At 39.5% G+C, this 25,585-nt stretch overlaps 1 long non-coding RNA gene across 3 annotated transcripts in view; it reads left to right on the forward strand.

Moving 5' to 3' along the window:
* The window catches only part of LOC125936821 (uncharacterized), a 315,020-nt gene that overhangs the window by 90,225 nt on the left and 199,210 nt on the right, over positions 1-25,585 (forward strand). For all 3 annotated transcript variants that reach the window (XR_007462138.1, XR_007462140.1, XR_007462139.1), the window contains exon 2: positions 2,487-2,590. This is a non-coding gene — a long non-coding RNA (uncharacterized LOC125936821). The remainder of the gene's footprint in view (positions 1-2,486; positions 2,591-25,585) is intronic.

The raw sequence follows: 25,585 nt of genomic DNA on the forward strand, positions 1-25,585 counted from the left end.
ATTGAACTTGCATTTGCCAACTTACTCCAGAATTCAAGGACAGCATGTGCTCTTGATGCTCTCAGATGGGTTTATTCAGAGAAGCACAGCTTAGATCTCTGTCTGGACTTGGAGGTGGAACACCTGGCATGTTGAGATTCTGCGGCTGACTATGCGGATTTGGGAATACTTATGAGCACTGACACTTATTGTCATTTTATAGATCTGGGATGGTGTTTTATTTATTCCTGGATCCTTATGGCTAAGGTTTATGTAAGCCACCACCTCCCTGGCTTTGTAGTGGCTCTATATTGTGAGTAGAAAGGCTTTCCATAGGCATGGTCTATTCTGTTATCAATCAGCACATCTCACAAGTGTTTCTTTTCTTTTTTTTCTTTAAAAATATTATATAGTGGAAAATAATAAATGTTGTAGAACTTTATTTAGAGATATTTGTTCATGTAGAAAAAAAACCCAAAACACATCACAGAAGAGCTTTTCTGCACAAAAGGAATGCATGCCTGAGTTTGCTCCTGAGTTATGAAAATTGATGAGGTGAAGAATTTCCACTAGATTTTTATTTAAGGGAAATACAAGGTGGCTAATTTCAAACAAATAAAAAAGAATGTTGTTGCTTTATGAACCTTGCAAATGGGCAAATGACCTTTAATATGAGGAATGACTTTGCCATGCTAGTTTAAAGGCAGAACCAAAAGCGTTGCTGGACCTTTCTGGAAGAACATGTTGCAGGTGTGGCAGGATTTTGAGGAGGTGGCAAATCAGCCAGGTACTCATTCCATAAAACGAGGGTTGAGGTTTCATCAGAGCAGAATTTTATAGGAGAAGGCTGCAGACATCCCCAAGTCGGGTTGCTTTATTTTTAGAGAAAAAGAAATGGAGTCCCAGACAGGGGTAAAGCTTGTGAAGCTCATTGGCAGAGCATGATTTAGAACCTTGGCCTCCTGAGCTTTGGGTTAGCAACCAACCCGCCCACCATATGTAGGAGAAATTCCCTCAGATGTGCCCAGGACCCCACAGGCTCAATCAACCTGAGTCAGCTGGGCGGTCTCCCTGAACCTTGGGAGAGGGCAACTTGGTACCACATTTGAGGGCTGATATTTGCTTTTGGAGGAATGCTGCTTAGTCTTGACTTAACTCAGGCTGGAAGACCACACTGGATGAGTTCTAGGGCGCTGTCTCTCTGATCCTGATGCTGTGAAGGTTGTGCATACAGTTGGTGCTAAATGCATATTTGTTGGATGACTGCATGCTTGCTAATCTTGCTACAGTCTTCTGCCGCAATGATCATGAGAAATCAGTGCTTTTATTGTCTACTGTGCCCATATTAATCTTCATAACACCTCATTCTCTGCAGGTCAAGTTCAAACTCCCTTTCTTCTACTTGTATCGTATTCCTTAGCCTTTGATCTGCCTCAGTTGGAGCATTCTTACTTCGTGTATGAAAACTTTGATTAGTCTAAACTGATCCCTTTTTTTCTTTCCAGTCATGTTATATACAGCCTAAAGTCACGGTAGCCAGGCTGTGCTGTGGAGATCACACCTCCAGAAACAATCCTTTTAAAACAAGGGATGGGAATTGGTGGCACAATTCTGAGTCATTCCTCAAAAAGTCACCAATGGGACTGAACCCCATTTGCCCAAGGTGGTGATATGCTATACAAGAGCTTTTTACTACAAACAGTTCACAATCTATTTTGGAGTGAACCTTTTCTTCATTCCCTCTCTCATTTTTCCTAACCCTCTTTTGTGCTTCCTGAAGTTACTTTCCAGACATATTACCTGTACCCAAGTCCTTGTTTCAGGGTTTGCATTTAAAGTAGAACCCAAAATAAGACACCATATATTGAAAACTTAAAAAAAAACATACAGGGCCCAGCTTAGCACTATGCAAACCATACATGCTAAAATTATACAGATTAAATAAATATGGATGAATGGAAAATATGCCCTATATCAAGATCTGTTTTTTGTCTCCTCTGAGGCTGTGAGATCATACTGAGCTTTGTATTCATGGGTAATAATATGGATGTTTTAGAGTCACGGTTCATTCCCAGTATGATTCCTTTGAAGCCCTGGTGATGCGCCTCCAAGCTGTCCTCAAGATAGGAGCCACTATCTCTGTTGGCTGTCATGAGGACTCCTGCTCTGGGGACTTGCCCTTAGCCAAGGAGGTCATGTCTATCCTCAAGAGGCAGTCAATGACTGACTGACTTAGGGACAGGCTAGTTCCCTGGCCTTAGAGGGGGTTCTGTGGTGAAATTCATACTCCAGAGCTCCTTGTGGGATCAGGTTGAAGTTAGATACCACATCAGCTCATACCACATTGCTCATGTGCTTTCCCTGCCCATCCTGCTTCCCCTACTCCCCTTCACCGGAGAAGCCTCCTGCAATACATCCCATACATCTGAATCCCCATTTCAGGCTCTGCTTTTAGCGAACTTGATTTAAGATGCTCCTGATTTCCATTGATCTTCCTTATCTTACAGGGCTTTTCCTCCCAAGACGCCTGGACAACCTACTACTGAATTTCTCATATAATGTGACAATTCATATATTCAATAAATTTTGGAAAGTTCAGCTCTGCAACAAGGTAGGACTGTTCCTTATCATCATTTTCACCTCTGCCCATTAAATATGTAAGAATGGTATTTGGCAGTTCTTTCAAGAAGTAGCTTTCTTGGTGTAGACCCTGTTCAGTACATAAAATGACTTAACTATGGAATTTCTCTAGGATTCATAAATCAACTTTCTTGGGGGGAAAAAAGCATGACTTTTCTCTGTTTCTCACCATAGAAATTTTACTGCAATGTTATATAGAATGATATTTAATATAACTCAGCTAATAACTTATAAGAGGCCACATTGAGGTTAAAATATTTTAGCTGCCCTGTTGCTTTTGCAATTGAAAGGAGCAGAGTAGCTAGAAAGATCAAAAACAACCTTTTAAATTCCCCAAGGCCTTGTTTAATGGAGTGTATACAATCAAATTTCAACAATCCATGGCTAGATTATCTATGGCAGTACTTCTCAGACTTTAATGTGCACATGAATCACCAGGAGATCTTGTTTAAATGTATATTCTGGTTCAGTAGGTCTAGTGTGATGCCTTAAATTCTATGTATGTGAAAATCTCTCATAAGATGGTGATGCTAGTTGTCCACAGACTGCACTTTAAGCAACAATATCTTATATATTTCTTCACTCCTGTAGTGCTTATCCTCTGACCCAGTGACCATATAGATAATATAATCTAAAGGTAAGATTGAAAGTCTGACATTGAAACCTTTCATGACTATGCAGCCTAAGCAAAATTATGCCTGTGGCCTCTGATGATAAGCTTTGACTCTAAGGACGTTTAATGATGTTGCACATGATCTGAAATACAAAAAATGCTGATTTGGGTCCATTTTTTTTTTTTTTTTTTAAGATGGGATCAGGTTAAGTCTAGATTTCTCCTGAATACACATTCTTATCTAGCTTTCAGAAAAGGATCTCACCTTCAATGGTAATACAAGGAAAATAAACACAGTCAATATTGGTATCACAAGTAGTCTGGTTAATAACAAAAAGTACTTATTTCACCCTGGCTGGCTTGCTCCTTGGGGCTACCACTCCACAATGGGAAATTCTACTCTTACCTCCTGCAATAGTTCACCAAATTCCAGGCCCTATCTTAAACATGAAACACCTAAGTCAAGGCTTATTTTACCACATTTCTTGAATTCTAAGTCTAGGCCTGAAGCAATTTATTTATCCTAAATAGCTGGTCCCTGTCTCCAAGGTACAGCTGCCATTCTGAGAAATAGGCATCTTCAGAAAACATCTTCCTGTTTATGTTTAATATAATATAGACCATTTTATGCCTTCACAAAATTCTCAGGAAAATGAATATGCACAGTGTTCACAAAGTTATAGTATTACACAGATAACATATTGTTTCCTCATGGGAGGTATTGAACAATAAAACAAGATGAAATTTTAAGACTTTCTAATTTCCCCTCAGACCAATATTTTACATTTTATGCATTTTTACTCTAAAATTATTAATGTCATTGGTGTCAGCAAATATGGCAGGATCTCTGAAAATTCTGTCTTCCATAAAATCTACAAAAATATTGGTAATAAATAGAATCAACATTTTTATAACTCTGAAAATTAACAAAAGGCTTTTAGTTATATGGGAAGTATTTATTCAGTAACAATGGTTGGATCTCAGTAAAAACAGTGAGCCTTATTCTTAGGGCATTTTAACTTGTCCTGTTGCTCTCTTCCCACCCATAAACTATGTGGTAGCTGGTTGCCTTGAAAACCTAGAGCCCTTGGGGCGCCTGGGTGGCTCAGTCCGTTAAGCGTCCGACTTCAGCTCAGGTCATGATCTCGCGGTCCGTGAGTTCGAGCCCCGCGTCAGGCTCTGGGCTGATGGCTCAGAGCCTGGAGCCTGCTTCTGATTCTGTGTCTCCCTCTCTCTCTGCCCCTCCCCCGTTCATGCTATGTCTCTCTCTGTCTCAAAAATAAATAAACGTTAAAAAAAAAAATTAAAAAAAAAAAAAAAAAAAGAAAACCTAGAGCCCATGCCCATAGTTGAATATGGCAGCCTGGTAGCAACTAGAAGAGAAACAGAGTTGAAGCTCCTTTAAACTTCATTCCCATAGATTATCATTATTTGACCTATCTAGTCGTTCCCTGAAAGACCCTGCTTGCAAGACAGTCTTAATTTGCCTTGACTTGGACCTCCTATAATGGAAAAAAATCCTTTAACCTGGCAGAATTTGTCAAAAACAATTAGAATTAAACTGCTTACCTTTGTGTCTGTCTGACGCAGTAAATAACAGACTATGGAGAAAACCACAGGCTAACCAAAAAGTTTTAAAGGAAAAGCTGGGAAAGGAGATATCTATAGGGGTTTTAAAAAGCTCACATACACAGTCACAAGTATATAAAGTTTATGTGCATGCACAGGGATGCGTGTATGTTCAGGAAATATCTGAGAAGGCGTTAAGTTCTCAACTGTGGCCTACCTTGAGGTTCGTTGTCAGCAGGAAGTGAAACATAAGGTAGAATTGTCAAATACTGGCTAAGTACTAATGGTGTTCCCCAGCAGATACACAGAGCCCCTCAACAAAGCTTGGTAGACTTATTGGTTTTATATACTTATAAAAATCTGTCCAGTAATTAGCTGACCATGATGTTAACTAGGCAGAGACTTCAGTGACCACAAGTATAAAAGAATAGGGACTTAACAGAGTTAATTCAGGAAAGCCATTAAACCAACAAAACCATTACCACAGGCATCACCACCACCACCAACCACACACCCAGTCACAAAACAAAACTCAGTAGTAATAGCAAAACATAGGGTGTGATGAAAGCCTAATTTCCAGAGTTTCCATGTTATTTTTTTTTTAATTTTTTTTTTTTAACGTTTATTTATTTTTCAGACAGAAAGAGACAGAGCATGAACGGGGGAGGGTCAGAGAGAGGGAGACAAAGAATCTGAAGCAGGCTCCAGGCTCTGAGCTGTCAGCACAGAGCCCGACGCGGGGCTTGAACTCACAGACTGTGAGATCATGACCTGAGCCAAAGTCGGACGCTTAACCGACCAAGCCACCCAGGCGCCCCTCCATGTTATTCTTTAAATGTTCAATTTCCGATAAATAATGAGGCTTACAAGAAAAAAAAAAAACCCAAGAAAGTACAGTACATTAACAGGAAAAAGAGCTGTCAATAGAGACTGTCTCTGAGGAAGCTCATGTATTGGATTTACTAGACAAAGACTTGAAATCATTTATTTTAATTATAGTCAAAGAAAATATAATCTATTGGAGTGCATAAGAATGATGTCTCACCAGGTAGCCAATATCAATAAAGAGACAGAAATTAACTAAAAGGACTAAGTAGCAATTCTAGAATTGAAAAGTACACTAACTGAAATTAAAATTTACTAGAGGAACATAATAGTAGATTTGAGCAGGCAGAAAATTCAGCACAATTGAACATAAAGTAATTGAGGTTATATACACTGAGGAACAGATAAAAATGAAGAAAAATGAACAGAGACTTATACGCATGTCAACATAGTCATAATTGAAGTTCCACAAGGAGAAGAGAGAGCCAACAGGGAAGACTATTAAATATATAATGGTCCCAATTTTCCTAAATTTGATGAAAAATATTATTCTGAATATACAAGAAACTCAACAAACTTCAAGTAGAATAAACTCATATTCACACCTAGACGCACCATGAACAAACTGTTGAAAGACAAAAACAAAGTCTTGAAAGCAGCAAGAGAAAATAAATTCATTCCATATAAGGGATCATCAATAAGATTGACAGTTGATTTCCCATCAGAAGCCATGGAAACCAGATGGCAGCAAGATGGTATATGTAATGTCCCAAAAGTCTTTTCAACCAGTTGAGCCAAGAATTCTGTATTTAGCCTAAGCATTTTTCAAAAAGAAGGTGGAAAAAGAGATATTACAGGATAAATAAAAACAGAGAATTTGTCATTAGGAGACCAACAGGAAATTACTAAAGAAAATATTTTAAGTGGAAATAAAAGAACATTAAACCGTAAACCAAATCCACATTAAAAATAGTAACTACCAGTAAAGGTGACTATATAAGTAAATACATAAGACAGTAAAAATGTATTTTGGTTTATAACTCTTTTTTTCTCCTCTCTGATTTAAAGGATATCTGCATACATGAACAACCATAAATCTGTGTTGATGAGCACATGGAACATAAAGTTGTAATTTATATGATAGTAATGACACAGAGGAACAAGAGGAGAATCAAGCAGTATAGGAACAAAGTTTCAGCATAGTATTGAAATTAAACTCATGTTAAAGTAACTAGATTGTTATCAGTTAAGATGTTATTTATAATCCTCTGGGCAACCATATGGAAAACTTAAAAGCATCATTGAAGGAAATGAAAGAATACTTACATAAATATAACAATGATTCATGTTCATGAATAGGAAGACTTCTCATGTCAAGACGGCAGTATTTCCCAAGCTGATCCTAAAAGTCATATGGGAATTCAAGGGATCCAGCAGAGCCAAAACTCTCTTGAAAAAGAACAAAGTTGGAGGACTCACACTTTCCAATTCAAAATTTAATACAAAGTATAATAATCAAGACTGTGTGGTAATGGCATAAAGGTAGACATATAGATAAGTGGAATGGAATTAAGAGTCTAGAAATAAAACACATTTTACATACATTTACAGTCAACTGATTTTTGTTAAAGGTGCCAAAGCAATTCAAAAATTGATGTTTTTAAAAAGTGGTGCTAGTGCAGCTTGACCCCTACTTCACACCGTAAACTAAACTTAACTCAAAATGCGTTGAAGACCTTAAATAAGAACTAAGATTTCAAAACTCTTAAAGGACAATATAAGTGTAAATCTTCATGACCTTGGATAAGGCACCAGTTTCTTAGATACGACACTTTTGAAACCCAACCAGCCAGGGGCGCCTGGGTGGCTCAGTCAGTTGAGCGTCCGACTTTGGCTCAGGTCATGATCTCGTGGTCCATGAGTTTGAGCCCCGCGTAGGGCTCTGTGCTGACAGCTCAGAGCCTGGAGCCTGCTTCCGATTCTGTGTCTCCCTCTCTCTCTGCCCCTCCCCCATTCATGCTCTGTCTCTCTCTGTCTCAAAAATAAATAAACGTTAAATTAAAAAAATAAATAAATAAATAAACATTAAAAAAAAAATTTGAAACCCAACCAGCCAAAGAAAAGATAGATGAACTAGACTACATTAAAACAAACAAGGAAACAAACAAAAAAACCTGTGCTCCACAGGGCATCATCAGTAGAGTGACAAAGTATCCCATGGAATGGCAGAAAATATTGACAAATAATTTGTAAAGGGTCTGGTAGCTAGAATATATCAAGAATTCTGCAAAACAACAACAAAAAGCCCAATATGGGCAAACGGTTTGAGTAGACATTTTCTCCTAAGAAGATTTGCACTTGGCCACTGAACACATGAAGAGATTTTCAACATCATTAGTCATTAAGGAAATGCAAATGAAGACCACAATGAAATACCATTTCACAGCAAACAGCATGTCTATAATAAAAAAAAACACAGACAAGAACAAGTGTTGGCAAGGATGTGGAGAAATTAGAGCCATCACTCACTGCTGCTGGGAAGCTAAAGTGGTGTAGCTGCTGTGGAAAACAGTTTGGCAGTTCCTCAAAATGGTACACATAGAGTTACCATATGGCCCAGCAATTTCATTCCTAGGTACATGCAGAAGAGAATTGATGACATCAGTTCACACAAATACTAGTAAATGAATGTGCATAGCAGCTTTCCTCATAGTAGCCAAAAAGCAGATGCAACTAAATATCTATAAATGAATGGATAAACAAGTTTAGGACATCTACACAATGCAATGTTACTCAACCGTACAAAGGAATAAAGAATTGAGACATGCGACAAAATGGATGAACCTTGAAAACATGAGTGAAAGAAACCAGACACTTTAGGCCATATGAAATGTCCAAAATGGGGAGATCCATAAAGACAGAAAATAAATTAGTGGTGAACAGGAGCAGTGGGAAAGAAAAATGGATAGTGACTGTTAATGGGTATAGGGTTTCTTTATGGGGAGATGAAAATGTTCCAGAAATGAAGTGATGGTTGTACAGCCTCATGAATATGCTTGAAACCACTGAATTGTATTTAAATGGGTTATAATTGGGGCACCTGGGTGGCTCAGTCAGCTAACCACCTGAATCTTGATTTTGGCTCAGGTCATGATCTTGTGGTTGGTGAGATTGAGCCCTGCATCAGGCTCACACTGACAGTGTGGAACCTGCTTGGGAGTCTCTCTCCTTCTCTCTGTGCCCCTCCCCTGCTTGCACGTGCGCACACATGTGCGCTCTCTCAAAATAAATAAACATTTAAAAATAAATAAAAGGGGGGGCGCCTGGGTGGCTCAGTCGGTTAAGCGTCCGACTTCAGCTCAGGTCACGATCTCGCGGTCTGTGAGTTCGAGCCCCGCATCAGGCTCTGGCCTGATGGCTCAGAGCCTGGAGCCTGCTTCTGATTCTGTGTCTCCCTCTCTCTCTGCCCCTCCCCAGTTCATGCTCTGTCTCTGTCTGTCCCCAAAATAAATAAACGTTAAAAAAAAAAAATTAAAAATAAATAAATAAATAAATAAATAAATAAAAGGGTTATAATTTTTTGTATGAGCATTGTGTTTCAATTTACAAAAAATCAATGTACATTCACAGAGAAGGAGATATACTAAACTTTACTGCGGATATAAAAAATACTGCAAACCTGGATATAATTGATTTTGGAGTCATTTTTTTACCTGTTATGTTAATCTGATACCAACTATTGGCATGAATATTTGAAGCTAATGGCAAAAAGCATTCACGTATTAGTGAGGCTGCATTATTCAAAAACAAGATGAATAGAGAATTTGCATACCCAAAGTTAAGAATTCACAAGGAAGAAATGAAACCCAGGAAATAAATACATACAGACAGGAATAATATAGTTTCGAATCCGTTTACCACTGTTGTTTGTGGTAAAAGAAAAAAAAAAAGTTTGAAATGACATGTGAGAAAAAAGAAAGAGAACGGCATTGCAGGAGATTTGGATTTTAATTTGAGAAAAATCATACAGCTATTCCCATCATTTCTTTTTCTTTTTTAAATGTTTGTTTATTTTTGAGAGAGAGAGAGAGCAAGCAGGGGAAGGGCAGAGAGAGAGAGACGGAGACAGAGAATCCCAAGCAGGCTCTGTGCTATCAGCTTGAACTCATGAACCGTGAAATCATGACCTGAGCTGAAATCAAGAGTTAGAAGCTTAACTGACTAAGACTGACTCCCTATTTCTTGATATTGTATATAAATTCTGTCTCTCTAGCAGCATCCTCTCTGGGTCATCATGATGGTATCATACATCAGGGTTTCTCAAAATATAATGTACATTTGAATCACCCTGGGACCTTGTTAAATGTAGATGCTAGTTCAGTAGGTCTGGGTAGAACCCAAGATCCTGCCTTTCTGAAGAACTCATAGCTGGTGATGCTAATTGTCCACAGATTGATCACACTTTCAGTAGCAAGGTCTTACATGACTTCTCTTCTCTTCTCTTCTCTTCTCTTCTCTTCTCTTCTCTTCTTTCTCTTCTCTTCTCTTCTCTTCTCTTCTCTTCTCTTCTCTTCTCTTCTCTTCTCAGTACTATGCTTAATAAAGGCCATCCAGTGGATAGTTGTTGAATAAATAGATGACTTTCTATGCTGTGATAAATGTCTTTCCTATTTATACTTTCCTAGGCACACATACAGATTAGGGAAATTATATTTCACAACATGAAAAAAAATACTGTGGATTCCATCAGATATTTCTTTCTTACATAATCTCAGAGCACAGTTGCTGCTGCCAGATTTTTGCATATAAGCAGTGTGAACTGCAGTCAGCTTTGAAAACTGAAGGTTACCTCCATTGTGCATGGAAATTACTTTAATAAATGTTACTTGAATACATGAAATTGAATGTAAATACATAGATGCCTATGACTCCTGCTTGTCCCCATCTCCATATGGGTTACCAAAGCTGCAAAAGTTGCAACATCCCCCGCATGGGCCTTCTGACTTACAGGCAAACCCAGCATAGGATCCACTGTACTTCTTCCTGTCATGAACTGCTTCTTGGAAACTTCTCTCACAGAGGAAGTACAGAACCTAATGAAATCTGTTCTCTGACACCCTGTGCTACTCAGGATTAAATAGTTTTTCCCAAATAGCATTTCCTAAGCCTTTGAGCAAACAAGGCAGGCAAGGCTAACCTGTTTACTTGAGAGTAAGCCTCTTGAGGATAAGGTGTTAAGTTATCGTAAATCAAAGCAGTCATTCCATAACATTTGTTGAACACCGACTGTGTGCTTCAGTGCCGGGATAGTTTCTTTAATCATTATAAAACCAAAGAAATATAAGTTTCTTGAGAACAAGGACTTTGGCCTGTTCGACATAGTATCTCTAGCAGCTAGAATGAGGCTTGACACATAGCAGGTAAATATTAGTTGTTTGATCAAGAATAAATATTAGTTGGTGGATCAAATGACCTAGAAATTATATAATGTTCTAATTTTATAGGCAAAGAACCCCCAAAGTTCAGAGAAGACATAACTTCCCTTAAGTCACACAGTTAGTGAATGACAGGGCAGAATTTAAAAGATAGTCTATGAGTCCTTGTAATACACACTGGATCAATCATGTTCTTCCCTTATTTTCTACCTTTCAAAAAGCATGGCAGCTTTCATCTCCCAGGGGGTGCCAAAGTGTTGTGTGTATTGCCTTCTTTTTATTCTGACAAAAAGTCCACTCTTCTCTCTGGCACGAGGCAGCATGCCAGAATAAATTCAGTTAGAATCAGGTTCTAAGTTTTTATAAGCACAGGTCATTCACAAAGTGCGGCCACAAATTATTGGAACTCTGGCTGAGAACTGCTAACCTCAGGATTGTATAGATTTAGCAAATAAAGATACAGGACATCCAGGTAAAGTTGAATTTCAAGTAAACATCAAACAATATTATAATATTAATATTAATATATTAATTTCTATATATATATTATCATTTGTTGTTTTTCTGAAATAAGTTTAACTGCGTTTTATCTGGAAATCCTAACTATACTAGATCACACCTCTGCCCAACATAATAGCAGGAGCCAAATGGTGTTGGTTGAGTGGATAAATAAATGGATGAATAGAAGAATAGATTTAAAAAAGTGAACAAATGATTCTTCAGAATCCCTAATTCTCTGTATTGGGCATCATATTTAGGCAGATGTTAGCCTGTGTCCTATTTGATGTCATCTGCAGCATTATCATATGTCCTTGGAGCCAGTGCTGGTCACTGGGGCCAAGAGAGTCATATGACTTGGACTGCACAGTCACAAAGGGCTCCAGTTTTAGGCTTTCATTCTTATCTTTAGGTTACATTATCCACAGGGATGGTGGGTATGGGAGTGAAAGAAATGTTTACCACAAAACCTTAAAGTGTGTATCATGACTAGCTCACACCAGCAGCCCTGTATTAGTTTCCTGCTGCTAGTGCAACCATTTACTACACACCTAGTGGCTTAAAACAGCACAAATTTATTATCATGGTTCTGGAGGTTGGAGTCTGAAAATGGATCTTAGGTGGGCTTATATCAAGGTGTTGGCAGGGATGTTTCTCTTCTGGGATCTCTGGGGGAGAATCTGTCACTTGTCTTCTTCAGCTTCTAGAGGTCACCTTCATTCCTTGGTGCCTGGCCCCCTTCCAGCCACTGCCAATTACTCCAGCCTCTGCTTCTAGCCTCGCTTCTTCTCGCACTCTGACCATCTTGCCTCCCTTTCGTAAGGACTATTGGGATTACATTGGGTTTACCTGGGTAATCCAAGATAATCTCCCCATTTATGGAACCTTAACTTAATCATATTTTTGAAATCTCAGTTATCAGTAAGGCAGCATATTCACAGGTCCTGGGGATTTTGATGCAGACATCTTTGGGGCCATTATTTGCCCTACAACAGGCACTGTAGTTTATATGTAATTATACTGCACAGTACTCTCTATAAATGTTAGCTGATTAAATGCAAACCTTTAAAATACATGTGTAAAATATTTTTACACCTTCTTTTGTTAATTCTTCATTTTTTAATATCCTTGGAGCCTCTTTTGACTGCTGAGAGTCCCTACCTAAAGCAATATGATTTCTTATTTCAGTGATGGAAGAATTTTGGTATGCCAGACCAGTGGTTCTCCATCTTGGCTGCACAGTAGAGTCAACTGAGCATTGTTTTTTTAAAGTCCCAGTGCCAAAGGTGCACACCAAATCAGTTAAATCAGGATCTCTGGGGGAATGGATCCAGGCCTCCACATTTTTAAGAGCACCTCAAGTAATTCCAATGTCTGTTCAAAACTGAGAGCCACTGCACTCTATTTAACCTTTTGTTGCTAGGCTAACCTGTTTTTTCTTTCTTTACTCTTTCCCTATTTTTAAAAATTTATTTTAAAAACTTTTTTTTTAACCATTAATCATTTTTGAGAGAGAGAGAGAGAGAGAGAGAGAGAGAGAGAAAGAGAGAGAAAGAGTACAAGCAGGGGAGGGGCAGAGAGAGGGAGACACAAAATCAGAAGCAAGCTCCAGGCTCTGAGCTGTCAGCACAGAGCCCGACACGGGTCTCCAACTCACAAACCAGGAGATCATGACCTGAGCTGAAGTCAGATGCCTAACTGACTGAGCTACCCAGGCACCCCCTAAAATTTATTTTTATTTATTATTTATTTTTTATAGGAGTATGGTTGACATACAATATTACAGCAGGTTCGGGTGTACAACATAGTGATTTGACAAGTCTAGATGTTATGCTGTGCTCACCACAAGTGTTGCTACCATCTGTTACCATACAAGGCTATCACAGTTCCATTGATTATATTCCTTATGCTGTATCATTTGTCCAATGACTTATTCATTCCATAACTCAAAGCCTATATCTCCAGTTTTGCTCCCTATTTCTTATTCTAGCCTTTTTTTTTTTTTTTATTGTGCTATCTGCAAGTTTGCTCTCTACCTTACTGGACTATATTATTTCGATTGCATCATATTCAGTAAGGAAAGATAGATGCTCTCAGAACAACCAATGTGGGGTGGTTTAGTATGGACAGTGCTGTTCTGGAAATGAAAGATGCTCTGCTTTACCCCAAGAAGCAAGTTCTTCACCTCTCTGACCTCCAGTTTCCTCATATGTAGAATGAGGAGTTTGGAATAAAATGTCCTGTGGTCTTTTCTTCTAATTTATAAACCTCACAATTCTTTTTTTTTTTCTTTTTGAGAGAGAGAGCACAAGTGGAGGAGGGGGGAGAGAGAGAGACAGAGAGGGAGAGAAAATATCCCAAGCAGGCTCCATGCTCATGGAGTCCAATTCAGGGCTTGGCCCCATGACCCTGAGATCATGACCTGAGCTGAAATAAAGAGTCTGATGCCCAGCCAACTGAGTCACTCAGGTGCCTCTCACAATTCTAAATATAGAAAGAAGAGGAAGGTCTTATGGAAGCAATTTTAGATCCCAGACCTGAAGATTAGATCTGATTTAATTAAAAGCAAACAGTTTTACTCTATGCATCACTGTTTGTCTTGGTTTGTTTCCCCCAGAAGCAGAACATGAGACAAAGATTGGAGTTTAAGTGATTTAGTTAGAAGGCAACTCCAGGAAGCACCAGGACAGCAAGGCAGACGACTCAAGGGAGATGCTCAATTTTAGTGTCGCTGTTGGTAACTGGAGCTCCATCCCACTGGGTACCCTGAAGCCATTGTAGAACATGGAGCTCAGAGTCATCTCACCAGAGGGTAGAGGTTGTTGTAGAGGGATGGTACTGCATACCGATTTTTAATTTTTGTCAGGCATTAGTTGATGGCTGCTCCTGGGGACTGTTAATTCTCCAGTTGTTTCAGCCTGCTGTGCATAAGGCCAGAGAAATGTGGTGTCAAAAGAAGCCCTTGGGCAAAGAGATGCAAATGGTGACATTTGGATGTCAGGTCAATGTGCACCACAGGGTTAGGGACAACGGGGATATGGACAGATGCTAATGTGGCTCTTTTTAAAAAAAAATGGTAATAAATTCTTGCTCTTTATATATTAATTAGGGATGTTTGAGGAATAAATGCATTAACATTTCTGAAGCACTTTGAGAACCTTGCCTACCCTTTGGGACAGCTGCTATAGGCAGAGTATTGCAACAAATGTATTCTCCCTGTATAAAAGCCACTCTGGGATATTTTTAGAAAGAAGATGAAATTTTCCATCTTTTTGGACACCACTTAGTTAGATGCTGTTTCAGGCCACTAAATGATATTTTTTTCTCAAATATCAGAAGGTTAAGGAGCTGGATTTTCAATACCAAAAGTAAATGAAAATAAATATTACTTGCAGGTATGACAAATCCGTATGCAGCTGTTAAGGAGAAAAGGAGTTGCTAGTTGCTATGTGTCTTGTGTTTTAGACCAAAGGGAGAAATATTTCCTTTCCAGATCTATGCCAGAGCCTGCAGACATATACTAGGAGTACACAGATTTGTTTTCTCCCCACCGAGTAAAGAATGTCACCACTCAGGCTCATCATAGCTATGTTTTCCTGACACCATAGACTCCTTCCATGTCTTATTGTAGAGCACTGAACAAGATGGGTTTACCATCTCTCTATCTAACCATTCAAGAATGTTCATGGTAGTGGGTGATTTTTTTTTAGTTGGATAAATATCATAGATTTACCTCCAAATTTGAAATACTGCTCAGAATTCCTTCCCTATGGTAAAAGAATGGTAAATGTTTTGGCTTCAGATCCATAACCCTTAGCTCTCTCAATATCATTTATCAGAATCTTCACTGTGACCCTGATGGAAGGGCAGAGTCCATGAGCCAGATTCCACCTAGTGCAGAGTCTGGGGGGATGCAGAGAGTGTGGTAGGTGGAGTTCATGCCCTCAGCATGAATGAATCCATGGTTTAAGATGGTCTCCAAAATAGGAACATATATTCAAAGCCATCAAGACCACTTAACCCCAGATGAGCTGCCAGAATGACAAAAGTTGTATGAGTGACCTCAGACTAGACCAACAGAAGACCACTCGTTTGAGTCCAGCCCAAATTGCTTATCCCCTGAATTATGAGTAAACAAAATGGTTGTTGTCATAAATCACTGGGTCTGTGGTGGTTTGTTATACAGAACTAGATTAGTACTATAGTTTGTCAAGCAATAATCAGTGGATTTTTAATAAGGGAAGCATTTGACATTACAGAAATATTTGGAAGGCAGTTTAGCCTAGTTTGAATATTTCAAATTTTTGTTTCAAACCATTTATTGCATGTGGATCCATTATGTATCTGATATGTCTTCTAAATTTTTTCTGTCACACCTTTGCTCATGCAGACTCTGAGCCTGGGATGCCTTTTCTAGTCCTCTTAGCCTTCCCACAGCTAACTGCTGTTCAAAATGAACCTCCTTCCCAATGTTTGCCTTGATCAGCCTGGCTCTAAATGATTTCTTCATCTACTAAACCCACACAATCATGAATAGAATCTACTTATTTCATGCTGTATCAATCAATTCAAAAGTGTTAGCCTCCAGTCTAGACTCTAAGCTTCTTGTAGGAGAGAAGATGCTGGCACCTTATATGGTATCTTTCACATGGTTCAAGATGTTTGGGGACCCACCTCAACATGTAGGTGTCCCATGATCTACTATCTGCTGCTGTTTAGGTTAATACATGGCAGGAGGGAAAGAGCAAGGAAATAATGAAATGTCCTAAGTCCCTGGCTCTTTTCCCTTTGGCTATGCATCTGTGTCGCTACTCTTTATGACCATTAGCTTTAAAGTTTCCACATAGATTTTATTAGTGGTAGAGAAATACCAAGGGACTATTATCCTTAGAATTGCTGTGAAGTATTGTTGCTGTGCTGAATGTGGTTGTAGGAGTTATGGCAGAGTTTGAAAAGGAGACGGCAGGGGTGCTGCCCCAGTATAATGAAGTAAGTGAGGGCAGAAGACCTTCAATACATTTGTTGTACTGAATTCCACTGAATTAGCTTCATCTCCACTTCTTTGTTTTTCTTTCTTTCCTTCCTTATTGCCACACACTTGGGGAGCAGATTGAAACTCTGGTCCTCATTATAGTCCGTAAGATCAACCCTACATTGAAGGTTTCTTTTCAATTTAGTGGTACTATCTTTTGAACTTCAAGAAGGTCAGATTTCAGGGATATTACATTTCTAGCGGATGAGCCTTTGTTGTCAGTGATAATTTTAAACCCCACTCCCTGATGGAGAAATCACTGGCACTGGCAGCTAGCACTGGGACTCAACGGGGTCTCTAAGAAGATCTAAGTAACACAAGCATAAAAATGCAAGTGAAATATCAGTCCACACTTTCCTCCATGGAATATGATGCAAAATCCAGAAACATTCACAAAGCTGACCTAGCTGAGAATCTGAAAACAAAGACAATTTCCTTGGTTGATTAATCCAGACGTTGAAATGGATGCCTCTTGGAATAAGAGCTAAAGGATCCTCTTTCACATTTTCTCCATTTCAAGTTCAAGGGTTCAAAGGTGGTGACTGGTTAAGAGCCTAGGCTTTATTATCAATCAGTTTGAATGAAGATGTACTTGGTCACTAACTAGCTGTGTGGTTATAAACATATTACTTAACTTTTATCTTTTATTAGTACTTACTTTATAATTTATTCTTTATCTGCAAACATAGCCCATAGATACTGTAACCCATAGATTGCTTTACACATTTCCTGATAAATGAGTCATGCAGTAAATGTTAATTTTTATTATGGCATGTTGCTAGTTTGCTTTGGCCTTATGTTCGTTAAGAAAATCTTTTTGTTACTGTTTATTTATTTATTTTTTTTTGAGAGAGAGAGACAAAGTGTGAGTGGGGGAGGGGCAGAGAGAGAGGGAAACACAGAATCCAAAGCAGGCTCCAGGCTCCGAGCTTTCAGCACAGAGCCTGACACGGGGCTCGGACCCACAAGCTATGAGATCATGACCTGAGCCGAAGTCAGACACTTAACCAACTGACCCACCCAGGCGCCCCAATAAAATCCTTTTTGTTATCAGTGTCTTAGGTTAGGACTCCAGAAGCTGACTGTTAGACAAAGATTCGCTTCAGAGTGATTTGTTAAGGAATTGCTCCCAGAAAAGCCTGGTGAAAGAGTGAGGGAAGCTTGATAGGAAACACTAAGAAGCCAAATGGAGATGGAGAAACTTCATGTGAATCCCCAGCTCAGCCTAACCCCAAAGGGAGCTCCATAGTTTGTCCTAAATCATGACAAGGGAGCTGGGGTTTCACAGTTCAGCACGTTCAAAAGGCATCAGTAAGAGGTTCTTTCTGGGAGATATAAACTCTCAGCTCTTCTGGCCGTGGCATGCAGACAGAATGACCTGAAGAGCTTGAGAATATTATTTCAGTAGGAGGCACATGGGTATTCTTTATTTGAAGCATAGTACCCAGAATGAGGATTAAGAAAGATGGAAAAGTGCTTAATAGTTTCAGGAAAGAATGTGGATTTTTTTCACATGATATATATTCTTTTTACCATGTACTAGGCGTGTTTTAGAGACTTAATGAGAGATGACAAGGCTCTGCTTCCAAATGAACATCTGACACTGGTCAAGGTGAAACGTTTCCAGTTAAACTTTGCTTCCATGTGAATGCACCCACATGAACAAATACATTTTGAATTGTCTGACCTTTTCTGTTCAGATTTTCAGAACAGCACTAACAAACACATGACAGAATCACTTTCATTTCTAACTCTTCACTTTAATTCTAATTGACTTGAGAGTAGAACCACCCAGAAGAAGATACTTGGGTACCAAGTGATCCGGAGTGTAAGCATGCAGCTTAGAGTTTCTGTGACTCCTCGGAGAGTCAGAAGGAAAGAACCAAACACATGTCCTCTCTCAAGGCTCTGCTCTGGCTAGATGTGTGATGCTTTAGCAACTTGCTCAATTTCTTCAATAATGACAATCACTGGGGCCCCTGGGGGGCTCAGTCAGTTAAGTGTTCAACTCTTGATCTCCACTCAGGTCATGATTTCACAGTTTGTGAGTTTAAGCCCCACATTGGGCTCTGTGCTCATGGCACAGAGCCTGCTTGGGATTCTGTCTCTCCTTCACTCCGCCCCTCATCTGCTTGTGCTCTCTCTCTTAAAATAAATACACTTAAAAAAATAATGACAATCATTATTAGAAACAACCCACTACATGTCATGTTCTCATCTCGCACTAGGCATATTGCTAAGACTTCTTATACATGTAGAATTTGGAATGCAATTAGCCCAGTAACATAGATATGATTCCCATTTTATGAATGAGGAGGTGGGTCTTACTGATTGGTACTAAAATATGGAAGCTCAGCTCATTTGCTCTGAAGTAGCACAAACTCTGGGGTACATTTTATACTCCAGAGCTCCCCTTGGGATCAGGCTGAAGTTGGGAATTTACCTGAACATTCTCCCTCCTCACCTGGCTTCTCCCTTTTGGACCAGCTTCCCTCATTCTTTCATCAGCCTTTTCTGAGAGCAATTCCTTAAAAAATACCTTGCATATGAGTTCTCATCTCAGGGTTAACTCACCTAAGACACTAGTTTAAAAGGATGTTATTACCAACTCTAAGACCAAGAAAAGAAAGATCGATGACACAACTTGTTTAACCTTGCCAGAAGGTCGATGAGGATGGCAACCCACATTTGAACTCAGATTTGACTCCTCAAAGTCGTGTTCTGAACACCATCTCACAGTTTCTCCCAGTAAACTGAGGAGGTCATGCCAACTAAAGTATAATTTAACAGACAACTTTACAGTATCATGACTCTGATAATGTCCATCCCACCCCGGCCCCTTCAATTTAAGAAGAACTGTCTCTTATCAGATATCCAAGATATTGATGCTCTCTGAATATCTCTTACAAAGAATCTGTAGAACCTGGGGATAGCGACAGGAGAGAGCCTCCTTCCTCTGTTAGTTCATTTCTGTAGTCTGAGAAGGTTTGTTTTTCTTATTTTTTTTTTTTTTATCTCTCCATTTGAGGAAATTCTTTAGACATTCTGTCCCAATGTAGGGAAGGAAGGAGAATGCATTAAAGGAAGGGATGGAAGGAGAATAATTGGGTCCTATTTGGGAAATGCAGACTCTTATAAGATAAAGCCCTTGGTTCTCTGGATTCTGGGTTTTGTGTGAGAGTAGTCCACAGATTTCTTGGCCAGTCCTTTCACTCATTCCACCCATCCAACCTGCTCTGTAAAACACCTCCAGCAACATAACTTATATCCAATTTAAAACTAATACTAACTGTGACACTAAAGCAATTTTTTCCCTCCAAATCCTTACTTTAATGTCTGCTTTCCAAGCTGTTCACAGCAACCTTATTATTTAATCACAAAAAGGATCTGAGTTCTCCTCATGAGTGGACTGAGCACATGTTACTTGTAACATGTGTTACACGTTATGCCTTTATGCTTTATTCCTATAGGCTTTCATCATTAGACAAATATTGGTACATTATTATTTATCCTTAAACCTTTTATAACATATAAATGTAATATATGCACAAGATATATGATAAATGTACTTATCTTAGAGTTGCACGGAAACAGAGCCTGAGGCAAGGATTAAGTGCCAGTGCTTTATTTGGGAGATGCAGACACAAGACTGGAGGGTGAAGACAAAATAAAGTGAGGCAGGGAAGTGTGGAGAACAAGATAATAGGATGCTTTACTAGTCACTGCTTCATGATGATCTGTCTGTGAGTAGATACAGTGTGTTGTCTGGCAGGTATGTTTGCTCAACCCCACACAATGTCTCTGGACAGGATTTATAAAGATTCTGCTCATGGAACAGTCCATGAGAGGATAAGGAGAGGACATTTATTTGTTTGCTCCTTCCTGTGTCCTATTTTCCACTGGTCAAAGGTGACCCCATAGAGGACTGGCTCTTCCACACCACAGTTTGTTCATCCAGCTGCTTTACCAGCTCCTCAGGGTGACAGACCCCATGCCTCACAGTGTGACATTTTACATTAGTCCAGATGTCATGAGACAAACCAAACTTTCAGCTGTATAGAGGGCCTGATGACTTTCCTATGGAAAGCAACTTGCAGTCAGGCCACTAAGGTCCAAGCAGAATTGATGGTTTGTGCACTAATTAAGACCAGAGCAATTGCTTATGAATCTGGAAGAGGTTGGCATGAAGAGAATGTGAAGAGATGCATAGAATGTGTCAGATAAAATACTGTATCATTAATAACTAGGAATTATAGTATGGTTATAATGGTTTTAACAATTGATGTATTTTATTAAGCAATTTGCTGTGTGGTAGTGTTGTGCTAAGCCCTTTACAAGTTCATTTAGCTTTGTGGAGGACTGACTGGAAAATGACCACAGTCATCTATTCTTCTTTTACCACACCCTTTGCAAAATGACATCATAGCAATGCCTAGCAAGAGATAGAATCTATTTCCTCACTCCTTGAGTTTGAGTTTGAACATGTGACTTACTTGGACTAATAAGGTGCAGTGGAAGTGATTGTGTAACAGTTCCAAGCCTTAGGAGGCCATGTTCACTGCCACCCTCTCTCTCTGACCCCTGCCAGCAGGAGAACAGGTGTAGGGTATAGCTGGACAATGAGAGACCACATGAAGCACAGATGAGCCATCCCAACTAAGGTCGTCCTTGACTAGGTAGACCTGACTAAACAACCAATTAATCAAAGATGCATAAGCAAGTAAGCCCAAATCAGCCAAACCCAAGGCAGATCTGCAGAGCCTCCCAGCCAACCCATAGATTATTAAGCAAAAGTACATGTTTATTTTAAGTCACTGAGGTTTTGTGCATATTATTTTATGCGGCATTATTATGGCCATAGATTACTGATCCAAAGCTTACCAACAATCCTATGAAGTAGACATGTTTTGTTTTGTTTTGTTTTGTTTTGTTTTGTTTTGTTTTGTTTTAACAGATGTGAAAACAGGAGAGATTAAATGACTTGGTCAAGATTACACATTAAACATTTGATTGGAACTCAGGAATGTCTAACTCTAAGGTTTTAATTGCTACACTTTACTGTTTTGCTTTTTCTGGATACTTGATATTTATTTCTCACTAACTAATGGATCTTAGTGAATAATTTGACCATATTGTCACCTTCCTTAAGATGATATACCTCCACGCAATTTTATGTTTTGAAGGGTCTAGGATTTTGTAATCAAGTAAATGTTGGATATACAAAACACTCAGTGGGGAGAGAGTGTCAGTAAGTATGACAGAGAGAAGACATCAAAGGAAAGGCAAGTGCAAATATTACCCTAAAAGAGAGAAGGCAGACAAGGCTTGGAGTGGAATGATGTGGAAAGTGAGTCCATCAGGGAGTACCTGGTCCTGTTGGTAGTTTGAGTCTGCAGCAGGTGTAAGTCTTTGAGGTTCAGGATTTTGCATCTCCCTTCTAGAGTTAAATAACAAAAATTCAATTCTAAATATCTGATTGGCTTTATTGAATGATTCATGAATCAGGCAGCATCCCATCTAGCAATAGAAAGGAGTTCCAAAGAGCTAAAGAAAGGGAAAGGTGTTTAAAGGCAGGGACAGAGTGGGAAAGGAAATTATTAGTGAAGAATGCTTTGTTTTTGGCAAGGTTGCCCTCCTACTGGGAATGGAAGGAGTCTATCAGTGGATTACATCTTAGTGTTGACAAAGAAATTCCAGGTTGGCTGGTTAAAGATCATATTTCTGGGAGAAGCTGAAGCTGCAGTTAGGTTTTAAGTCTTGGTGGGGTTTAGCATAAGTGACTCCATTTTGGGCCTGCTGTCTCCTTTTCTAACACTAGGAAAACATATATCCTTAATTTGCTTTGTCTGTTCTTTGAATAATGTGACCATAAATGACTGATGTTTATGTGGCTTATAGAGTCCGTCTCATGCGTTCCTTTAAAGCCATACCTCATAGACTGCCTGCTGCCAGGGTGAGGACCTGGTATCTATATTCAATCAGAGGCCTCTGCTGTATTTATCCAGCTGGTTTTGAAAACAACTACATGCAAGGGTGAGGTCAGTCATCAAGCCTGGGCCTCCTGAGGCGCCAGCTCTTCTATATCTGTCCCGTCAGTGTGGCAGGGAGACACGGGCCTCATTCCCATTAGTGTTAATGGAGCCAATCGTATGAATCCACCACATATCTATGTGTATTCTCTCATGTTTTGATATCTTAATGCATGAAATTACATCTCTAGGGAAAGGCTTGCCTCTTAAGTGCTCCCAATTCCCATTAATGATAATGGAAAAGAGACACACATGCACACCCACTATTGCTCAGAAAAGTAGGCAAAATATGGAAGATGATTAGGTTTCAGGATTGTCACAGGAGACTTGAAGAAGCTGCGGGGAGGGTCTAGAGTGATCCTTTTTTGCAGGCTTATTTAAGCATTATTAAACATAGACAGTTTCTCAGAACTGTCAACAGATAATTACTACAGTCTCTTCTCCAGGAGGAAGGTGCTGATGTCTGTACATATGTGGGGGTACCCTTTGGGTTGTGGGGTGTGTTTTTGAGGAACTGGAGGGGAGAGGGTGCTAGAGGAGCTCCAGATTCTTCCATGAGCATGCTGGGATGGATCAGCGGGAGGATAATGTGGGGGCTTCTTCCTCTTCCCAGGGGGTGGGAAGAAGGGACTTGTAGGCTACAGACTGCTCTGTCCTGGAGTGAGGGAGATCCATGCCTGGACTTTCTTTTGGAAGATGCTGTTCTACATTTTAGGAAAAGCAAGATAAGGGATTCTGGCCATGCTCTGCCCTTTTCTCTTTGTAGATAGGACATTGATATAGGTTCTTTGAGGTTACTAAAGAGGTGTAATTGTACAATTTAGAGATAAGGCCACATGATCAGATTACAAATTAACATGAAAATCGGCCAACTCTTATTTACTCTGTCAGCAAGTTTGGCTGCTACTTCTTCTGTTGCACCAGAATTGTGTCCTTTTGCTGACTTCCTGTAGTTTAGGAAATGACTTGTCTGGAATCAGTCACACAGGGAAGCAGCACAGTATTGTCACTTGCTGGTGGGATTGGAAAGGTGCTGGGAAGGATCCTTAAGTAATTTCAGTCTAGAGACCACAGTGTCTGAAATTCTGTTACATTCATTCCTTTGGTGTGAACTCTCACTCTTTTTTTTTTTTTTTCTTTTTTTTAAACATAGAGCAAAGGAGTGTGGGAGACATAATATGTTCTGCAGTTAACACCCATGAGGGAATAATTTCGTCAGAGAGCAACCAGATGTGATTCACTGGGGGCTAAGGATGCTTCAAGGGGGAGGAGAAAATGTGAAGGAAAGAGAAGAAACAGAGGGGAATGTGGAATGGGACCAAGATGAGCCTGTATCCTCACAGAGACTTTGAGAGGACAGAAAGGGTAAATGTGTTGTTGAGCTGGGTATACACTATAGAATACATTCCTTCTGTGGCCAGTGTTTCTCTCCTTTCTTTGGAGTGAGCATTACAGAACTACTCTAAGACACAGTTGGAAGCTACGGACCTTCTTGTAAGAAACGCGCACACACACACACACACACACACACACACACACACACACACACAAAAGCTCACACACATTTTCATGGAGTTTTCAGTGTTCACAGATTCCCTGATGTCCACCCATGGGCCCCAAGTTCAGGGAGATGGCCAAGCTAGAACAGTGAAAGGTCAGAGCTCCAGTATGATGAGGACATTAGATCATGGACAGCAGTGGTCTAGGGCCTCTCATTTCTGACAGTCCCGTATAGAAGGTGAGTTTTTGCTAACAATGAGACTGTAAATAGACCTATTGAGATTAGTGGAAATACTCAAATATTCTGATATGAGTTACAGTGCTGCCAGGTGTGTGGGTAAGGATGAGCTTTAGGTTGATAGATGTACATAGTCACGCAGAATGATTTCAGGAAGTATTCCAACACTTCCACCGTCCATCTTATACACAAACTTAACATTCACACTCACTGTACCTGTCTTCTTCCATGAGTGTTGTATCAGAGTCCCTCAAACAGGGAAGAAACAGTAGGTCTTTAACAACATTCCTCTTTGTGCTTACCTGTCCCTCAATTGCTCTAGTTTTCTGAAAGAAAAGTACCATGTTGAAATAGTACCCACTGCCCCCAGATCATTCTTCTTTCCAACCTTTTTACCAGCAAATGACAGGCCTCTGTATTGTACCTTTAGGAGCAGAAATAGGAGATAATTCTACTTTTAAGCTTTGAGAGGACAAAAATACAGTTATTAAATCCTTCATTTCATGGCTCCTCAGAAATAAGCAAAATCTCTGCCATATGAGACTAAAGTGGCTAATTTTTAATGGTTAACTGTCACGTATTAGGAGGAAGTTCCTTGAAAGTGAGCAAATGCGGTTTCCTTGATCAAATTATATGCATTCTTAAGTTTGCAACGCACAGATGACTGTGACCTCAGTTACTATAGTAAGAACTTATCTGGTTTTAGCTCCATGTCTCTAAAATAATAATAATAATAATAATAATAATAATAATAAATTCCCTTGTAAAGTGGGTAGATCAGAGAGACTAGCATCTTAACTGCTTTATTTTCTAAATTTTGCAAGTCATTATTTAATTCTAGATCATGACAAGCCCTAAACTATCCATATATTTGTCGTTAGTATAATCACACCCTGGAACATCAGACCGTAGTTGCTAGTGTCCTCCTCTCACGATTTAGTCCCACCATTTCAGCCTGACCATTTGCTCTGAGTGATAGAGAAGGGTACAGCTGAGATAAGGACCCCTGTCCACAAATTCATTGCTCTTAACTGTGCGCACAAAGGACTGTGTCTGACAACCCACTTTGTAAATGACCACTGCAGAGCTCTGATTATTCCTGTGGCAGTGATAGGTAGAATGAGAGGCTTTTGACTTCACCCAATTTGTGAAAGAATTGGTCACCATTGAATTCTTGCTTTGTGAATGTTTCCTAACTCAATAGGGACTCTACTGAGGATGCTTCAT

The sequence above is a fragment of the Panthera uncia genome (assembly GCF_023721935.1).
Source record: "Panthera uncia isolate 11264 chromosome A3 unlocalized genomic scaffold, Puncia_PCG_1.0 HiC_scaffold_11, whole genome shotgun sequence".
Lineage (NCBI taxonomy): Eukaryota > Metazoa > Chordata > Mammalia > Carnivora > Felidae > Panthera > Panthera uncia.